Source organism: Frankliniella occidentalis, unplaced genomic scaffold (genome assembly GCF_000697945.3).
Source record: "Frankliniella occidentalis isolate FOCC.00 unplaced genomic scaffold, Focc_3.1 Scaffold306, whole genome shotgun sequence".
NCBI lineage: Eukaryota > Metazoa > Arthropoda > Insecta > Thysanoptera > Thripidae > Frankliniella > Frankliniella occidentalis.
The window spans coordinates 206,831-214,640 of NW_026267431.1; the positions used below are offsets into that span (position 1 = coordinate 206,831).

General features: G+C 57.4%; 1 protein-coding gene across 1 annotated transcript in view; it reads right to left on the minus strand.

Annotated features, from left to right (window-relative positions):
• The window catches only part of LOC127750989 (brain-specific angiogenesis inhibitor 1-associated protein 2-like), a 107,215-nt gene extending 105,591 nt beyond the window's left edge, over positions 1 to 1,624 (minus strand). Inside the window, exon 1 of the mRNA XM_052273841.1 lies at positions 1,356 to 1,624. The gene's annotated coding sequence lies outside the window, so the exon portion shown is untranslated. The remainder of the gene's footprint in view (positions 1 to 1,355) is intronic.
• Between the last annotated feature and the right edge of the window lie 6,186 nt (positions 1,625 to 7,810).

Genomic DNA, 7,810 nt, shown 5'->3' on the forward strand with positions numbered 1-7,810 from the left:
ACTTTAAAATGCTATATCTAGCCACGCCCCGCCATGCCCCGCCAAACGCCCCGCCACGCCCCGCCACGCCCCGCTCTCCGAGGTGGTCTTGGAGAGCGAGTCGCGCAGCCTCGGTGTCAGCGGTGGGGCGGCAGCACTTCCTACGCGGCCTTGCGCGCCGCCCTGCCCCGCCATAAATCTGAGCGGCGTCGCGACGCCGAGCCGACGCCCTCGATGCACCGGAAAGCGCGGCAGCAGGCGACGGTGGCAGCGGCAGCGGAGAGAGAGGCTGTCCAATCGATACCAAAATAAGTGAGGCAGGAAGTCGTCCCCCCGCGTAGTAGTAGCAACGGCGTGATATAGGAGGACACCGCCACCTTTCCGTGGATGCGGACTCTTCTCCCTCCGGGGGCGGGGGGTGGGTCAAGGAGTCATCAGGTCCTCCCCCCTCTCGGCAATAACTTTTTCTCCTGTTTCGGGAAAGTTGTCAGCGGGATACTTCAACGACAAAGAGAAAGACACCGCACCGACAGAGTTTACAGTTTTTAAAATGTCAACCATTGTCCATTAAACTCCAAATGGCGAGTACGCGAGCGTGTGTATGTGCCCCTCTAGTCGCTATCTAGCTCTACGGACCATGTACAGGTCCGTTATGATATCCAATAAAGCCTGCAACGACTCGTAAAATGAGCTCGCTTTAGGAGAGCGCCGCTCTTGGAGTCATGGTCTCTTTCTCTCTCTCGCTCGCTCTCATTATGGGCCTCATTTGGCATTCATGTTTTTGTCTCATAGAAGAAATAACACACACGGCGTACGTTTTACCTGCGAGCTAATTGATATACGACCTATGCAAATCGCCATGTAAATGTCGGGCTATTAATTAAGGTTGCAGTGTGATGTGTCATTACCCCTTCCCTTTGGTCGGGTCCGGGAGTGGCGGAGCGTAGCGTGGCGAGCGCCACGGCTCAGGAAGGGCGGGGCGGGGTCGGGAGCTGGGGCAGTGGCGGCTCTCGGCCAAGCTAATGGTGCTACAGGCTAAGCTATCGTTCAATCAAGGTGACGTATTGACCTTCGTTGTTTTACACTTGCCCCATAATTTCTAAACCACGCCAAGTGCCATTCGTGTTTTGTTTTTTTCTGCGCACTCTTCCAGTTTTACACCCCAATTATCCCCCCTTCGACATTATTTTTACCCAGAGTAGCGGCAGAGATTTTACTCTCAGAGGATATGCAAATGCGCCGCCGGCACGGCTCCATTAGGCCCCCGAAATCGCTAAATTAACCTCTATTCACTCGCTCAAATAATGAAAAGTCGAATAATCCTTGTAATACCTTGCTGGGATTATTTGGTGCGTCTACTTCACAATCACACTTACCTGTCACACCTCACGGTATCCACAGCCGACGTATCCAATGTATAAGGTTTAAAGTGCAGGCAGCTCCGGTGCACTCACTCACTCACACTCACACACACGCGCGCGCGAGAGTACTCGCGGGGCGCCAGGAATTGTCTCTCGCGACAATCCTCCGGCCCAAAAGTCGCGACGAGCTTCGTGTCGCTATACGCGCGCCGCGCCGGCGGTCGGGTCGGGGCTCACGGCGGAGAGGCAGCAGGGGCCGAAGTCTACGGTGCCGGGTCGGGCGAGAGACTGACTCCCTCCCGGCCCCGGCACAGCGAGCCGGGCAGCCCGGAGCGCGGCGGCCGGGCGGAGGGGGGGAGGGGGGCGCAGCGACCGGCAGCGACGCCCCCCGCGCCGCCGCGACGTCCTGCCGTGCACCGCGATGGCTCTACTTCTATCCGAAATTAAAGCGCGTCGACCAGGGTGGCAACCATATCAAAGGTTGCTCCAAACAGTCGACATTTGCTATCTTCGAATGTATGCGGAAGATCTTTGTCGGATAGAAATTAAATCTAAAAAATAAAATGCCCTTAAGTACTAATTGCTGAATGGGGAACAACTAATTATTGAGCTTTGTGGCCATAAATTTAGCTATGTTTAGCTACTAAGCCTCCATTTTTGGTATGTTTGGCTCCTTAGCTGAATGCACACCCCTACATTTTAAGATAGATTACTAACATTATCGGCTTAGAATTTTGTTTAGCTATGTAGCTAAACAGCTAGTTATCCCCTATTTAGCTAAGGCCAAGATTTAGCTACATAGCTAATGTTTTTTTCCGTGTCCTGCCTACATCACATCATCCCGCGCGCCGCGGAATGGATACACTTTACTGCGGCCGCAGACGCCAATACTGGCCAATGGCGGTATCAAACCGTACCCATACCATGATGCAGCGTCGGCAATAGTTTTGTGCGCCAGCTCCGGCCCCGGTGCTGGTATGGTACTGTACAGCTTTTCGCTTTTACGGGGCCGAGCTGAGCTCTCTAGCTGTTGGTCAAGACCCTATCGGTATCGGCCGCGCGCACGGCGCAAGGGCCCTCGGGGAGCTGCTCGGCTGCTCATAACCTGGGGGCTGCGAGCCAGACGGGCCCACCGGGGCCCACCCGGGGCCGACCCTCCCGACGGCGCCACCTGCCGGCTATTACGGGTACTTTCGGGTACTTTGCACTCGGATTCCGCAGCAGACATGTTTTGGAGTCGGAGAGAGATAAAAGAGAATGATGGTGATGACTCATTTCGTAACTCGCTGTCTGTTGTGGTGGAAAGATTGTGCTGCTCGAACACGTGGAACAACTGTGTGTGTGTGGGTTTCGGCGCAGCAGAAGACCATAGCTTTTTACTGTGTGTTTGTGTTTGCATGTCAGCAGTTCATTATTTTTGGAGGAAACAATTCGTATAGTTACCTTTGCTCGGACGTGACATGTTTGATGAATTGTCGATGTTTTGCATCGATTTATATGCAGTTTTCTTTTCTACATTATTGGTTCTCCAGCTCCGACCAGCCCCCCCACCTGTACGATGTAACGACGCCCACGCCACATAGCGACCTCCGGCTTGGAGCGCCTGCGTGTCTGTGTGTGTGTATGTGTGAGTACGTATGTGTGATTTATGCCCCATTCTCTGCAACAACATAGCTGCTCCCCATGAGGACTCTCCTCTGCGGAGCGGAGCGAACTGAGATTGCTGCGGTGCTGGAGGCGTTCCGGGGCGGAAACAGAGCCGAATGCTGCGCGCAGCAGTACGTTTTGGCGCGGCCCGGGCGGCGCTCGGTACCGGCGTCGCGACGCCTTGTCGTCGCAACAGCGTCCCATTCCGGCATAGCAGGATCCTTGCACCACGCACCCGCCGCGCCTGCACCTCCCCGACGACGTACTGTACACCCATCGGCATTGAAATGGGAAACTATCATAGAGTCCTCATCGTGCCCTATAAATTTCGTTTTTAACTTCAAGTAATCGCTACGATTATCAGAGCGAAATTAGGGCACAAGGATTGCACTCCAATCGTTTTCGGTCTCACTATGGTCACCAATCCTGAGTGACAGCAATAAAGATTTCTAATGCAACTCGACTTATGTCCCGATCCGTCTGACTGACTGTTCAGAAGATTACCCGCGAGAATTTAAAAACATAGAGAGTTGAAACACGAAGACACCCTGCTGCGAGTGCCGGCCTGGTCTGCCGAGGGGTGTCAAGTTCGGGCCCCAAGCCGAAGCCCTACAACGACTGCCGTACAGACTGCGTCCGCAAGGGTGGCGGGAGGGGTGTGGCCAGCCCCAGTCCAGGGCGCAGCGAGGACCCCCCTGATCCGGACGCAGCCTACCGTGTCCCCCGGAAATGGCTCGGGCAAGCGCCTCCCCGCCGCCGTGCCGGCCTGGGCGGATGCACCCCCGATGGGGCTGCGGCGGTGGGGGCCCCGGGGCTGGCCCCGCGCGGGGCTCGAGGAGAAAGGAAAGTAAGAAAATGCTGAGAGATAAGGGTGTAATAGGGTCGCCCGGGGGGACTGCATAGGCCCCTCTCCAGGACGACCCCGCCCCGCCCAGGCTCGCGCCTTAGTCGGCCGGGTCCCCAGGGCCGCGTAGGGTAGCAGGGCAGTGTTCCCGCGCAGCGCCGAGAGAAACGGAACTTGACTGAGAGAGAGAGAGAGAGAGAGAGAGAGAGAGAGAGAGAGAGAGAGAGAGAGGGAGAGAAAAGGTCAGTAGTGTGTTCCACTGGCGCGACACCTTGGGTACTGAGCTAGTTGTGTCGACGCCAGGCGGGCGGACTGCGGGCTGGGAGAGGGGCTCAGAGGTGGGCGTGTGCCGCGCATATTGCCGCGTCAGCCTGTTTGTCACCCACTGCAGCTCCTACTGCTTTTCTCTAACCCAGAAAAAAATGTATATACATATACACCGAGACGACTTTGCGAGCAGTTTTCCTTTTTAACATTCGTAAATTCGTTTTCATTTTGTTTTTATGCTTTTTCAGCGGGGTAGTTGAGGGCACGGTGGGCCTATCAGGGTGGTCGAGGGTGGAACGGCTTTATCGGGGCGGGGGAGCGGAGGTGATACATCACGGGCGTGTGGCGCGGCGCTGGTGGCGCCCCCTCCGCGCGCCTGTCAACGCGCGCCTCGCGTCGAGCCTCGCGCCCCGCGCCGACACGCCGTAAGTCCTGCTCCAGCCCCTCCTCCTCCGCGTCGAGCTGGCTGGCATCCCCAAAAGCAGCGCGCAGGCCACCTGGCGGGTAGGCAACACAGCCGCGCACCGCTGAGTCCTGGTTGTCCACCGCGTCTGCGGCCGCTGCACCGGGGAGCGCCTGGCGTGTAGGCAACCCGCCCGCACCCGTGCCTCTAGGTTGCCTACGGCGCAGGCGGCTGAGCGCCAGGGCAAGCGCCCGACGGGTAGGCAACCCGCGTGTAGCCGTGTATGCAGGTTGCCCACCGCGCAGGCGGCTCACTGCACCGGGGAGCGCCTCACCGGTAGGCAACCCGCCCGCATCCTTGTGTGCTGGTTGCCTACCGCTTCAGGCGCTTTGCCTGCCAGTATATGCCAATGTCCCCCCCCCCCCACACTGGATTCGTTATATTTTTTTTTACTTTTTTTGTGCAAACTATCCTGGAGAGATGCCTTCAGAGCCTCAGTGTCGGCCACACATCACGAGGCAAACTCGATATCAGACGGTTTTCCTCTCTCTTTCTCTCTCTCCCTGACTATCTTCTCCCTCAAACACACCAAAAAAAAAGATGGAAAAGCATCGGGAAAGAAGAGAGGGGTGTGGGGAAAGGGGGCGAAAGAGCGAGAGCATCGAGCTGCAAAAAGAAATAGACAAAATGGTCAGAAGGAGAGGCCTTCCCCGGCTGGGGCCCGGGGCTAGAACGAGGGGGGAGGTGGGGGGAGGGCGCCAAATAACGGAAGACATGGGATGTCCGCCGCCCGCTCTTATTAGCCCCCGCAGTCCGCCGACGCTGGCTCTGCTGGGCTGGAATTCTCCCTCGACCGTGTTTTACTGAAATAAAGAAAATGTTTGCCCCCATTTTTTTCCACCGCCTTCTTTAGGGGGCAGGGTGAGGGGGGGGGGTGCCGCCCGTGTTACGGTGAGAGTAGCTAAGACGAAGATTGGATTCCGGACGATTTCTTATCACCGCCGTGCCAATTATCATCGCGACAGCCATAGCGAGTCCCCTCAAGAAGTCCAGATTTATTGTTTTACATTTTGGATCATGTTTTGTGCGACATTTGTATCGTCCTCAGTCAGTATAGTGTAGTCGATTGGCGCTGGGTATTTGAGCGTGTCCGGTCGCACCCGGGGACACGGCGCACACATGTACGTCCGGAACACGGAGAGGTGGCCATGATAGCTATGCCGTATAGGCCGGCGCTACTAGTCCCGGAGGGCCCGGGAGGCCGGCAGGGGCGTTTACTGGCTAATAACCCCCCCCCCCCCCCTTTCTGTTCGTCCCAGCCAGCTCCGATTAATTAGCGCCTCTGGGCGGCAATAGCAGGGACACCCTGTATGTGTCCGGCCCGGCTGTAGCACGGACACCCTGTGTCCACCACCCCATCGTCACACTGCACACTGGAAACGCAAGTGTGTGAGTGAATGTCGCACACTTGTAGGTGTGTGAATTCCCTTTTCGTGAATTTTTCTTTGAAAATTATCACATTTTTGCTTCCATGTCAACGAATGGCGTTCACGCACCTACAAGTGTGCGACATTCACCCACTTGGGTTTCCGGTGCAGTATAGTGTATTATTGCAGTTCTCTGCCCGTCGCAAAAAAGCTTGGCGTCAGTGTTGGTCTGTCGCGTGCCTGCCGGACCGCCCCGGGCTCGCGCCGTAAAAACTCTTGTTTAAGGAGCCTCCGGGGGTGGTGGGGTTTTCCTCTGCTGCTCAAGCGAGCCGTGCGGCATCTGGTCCATTCACACCCCCGGCCACCGCAGCAGCAGAAGCAGAGCGTTTGGAGTGAAATTGAAAGAAACAAAGAAAGAAAAAACACACAAAAAAAGTGTCAACGTAGCATTAGGCCTATGCCGCCCGGCCCCGGCCGGACCGCGCGGCGCTAAAGCAGAAGGCGACGACGGGCGGAGCCGAGTTTACTCGAAAGGAATGAGGGGTAGATGCGTTAATGAGTCGAAGGCGTTCCGCCCCTTCCTCCCCTCGCTCGCGATGAGACGACAGGAAAACACGACCCGCCCTGGGCCTCCGCAGGGAGGAGGGAGGGGGATGATAATTGTGGGGTAAATAACAAGTCGTCATCGCGCCGGGATGAAAGGGGCTGAATAAGGGGTGCATAGGGCAGTCGAGACGAGCCGCATGGTATCCCCATAAGTTTTAAAAGTGTACCGCTTTCCGAAGTCGTCATATGGGACAAGTCGTGTTTTGTTTTGTTTTTCAAAAGCGCCCGCTCTGGCCTTTTGGTAGAGACAAGCCTCTAGGTCTGTCTGTCTATGGCAACTGCCTTGGAAACCAAAACACCCCCGTTTTTATCGTTCCGCCCGAAAATTTGCCACTAGTGATGATTGGGAAAGTAGACACCGAGGATTATACGGTGCATGAATAGAATTTCTCAGTGCTTTTCCGCCGTCTCTATCGCACCGCGAATGCTCCTCTAAATAAAACAAAAGGGCCCGCGCACGTTGCACACACGCCGCGTGTGCGTCGCGGGGTCACGCGGTGTGCGGGCTGCTTTCCCCCCGGTCACAATGCACCACGCCAGAGCCCACATATACTCCAGGATACGCATGCCGAAGACTAACGTCCGCGCAGCGCTGCGTCGCCTCGCGGCCCTGACCGTGTTCACGTCTTTGTCCTGACCCGGGTGGGTCGACTCGTGCGGGGCGTGGCCTGGCGGGGCGGGGCGGGCTGTGGGTGTCTGGAGCTCCGCCAGAGACACTTGTCCGGAGCATGCAGGCCCAGCCCCTGCCCGCCGGCGGCGCGACACGCATCTGGGCGGCGGTGGCCTCGGAGATACGGGGGTCTCGCTCTGAGCAGGCGTCGTCGTCGTCGCGTCGTCGTACCCGAGCCGCTGCTAGCCTGGCCCACGGCGGGGCGGGGCGGGGCGGGGCGGCTCCTTCGGACGCCTTTCAGGTGCCTGCTTTCTCCAGGGCCGCACGGCAGGGCGCGGCACCGGCGCAGTCGGTGCTTTTAGGAAAGCATACCACACGCGTGGGAGAGAGAGACAGGTCTGCTGTAAGTATGCAAAGCAAACTCGTCACTTGTTTGTTTGCCGCTCTGCTGCTGCCGTCTCGCCTCGGCACGTTTTCTCAAGCAGGTGTATAGTCGCGTCTCGCCGTCTGTCGATGTTTCATCTCCGGCAGCTCTGCCGAGTGTCGAGGGCGAGGGGGTTTTCTATATACCGAAGTAGCCGGGTATTCGACTGAGGTCCGGGGCGTGGCGTGGCGTGGATCGGCGGCGTCGGTTCGGTTTGGCGCCACTCCAGAGTGCTGGGCGTT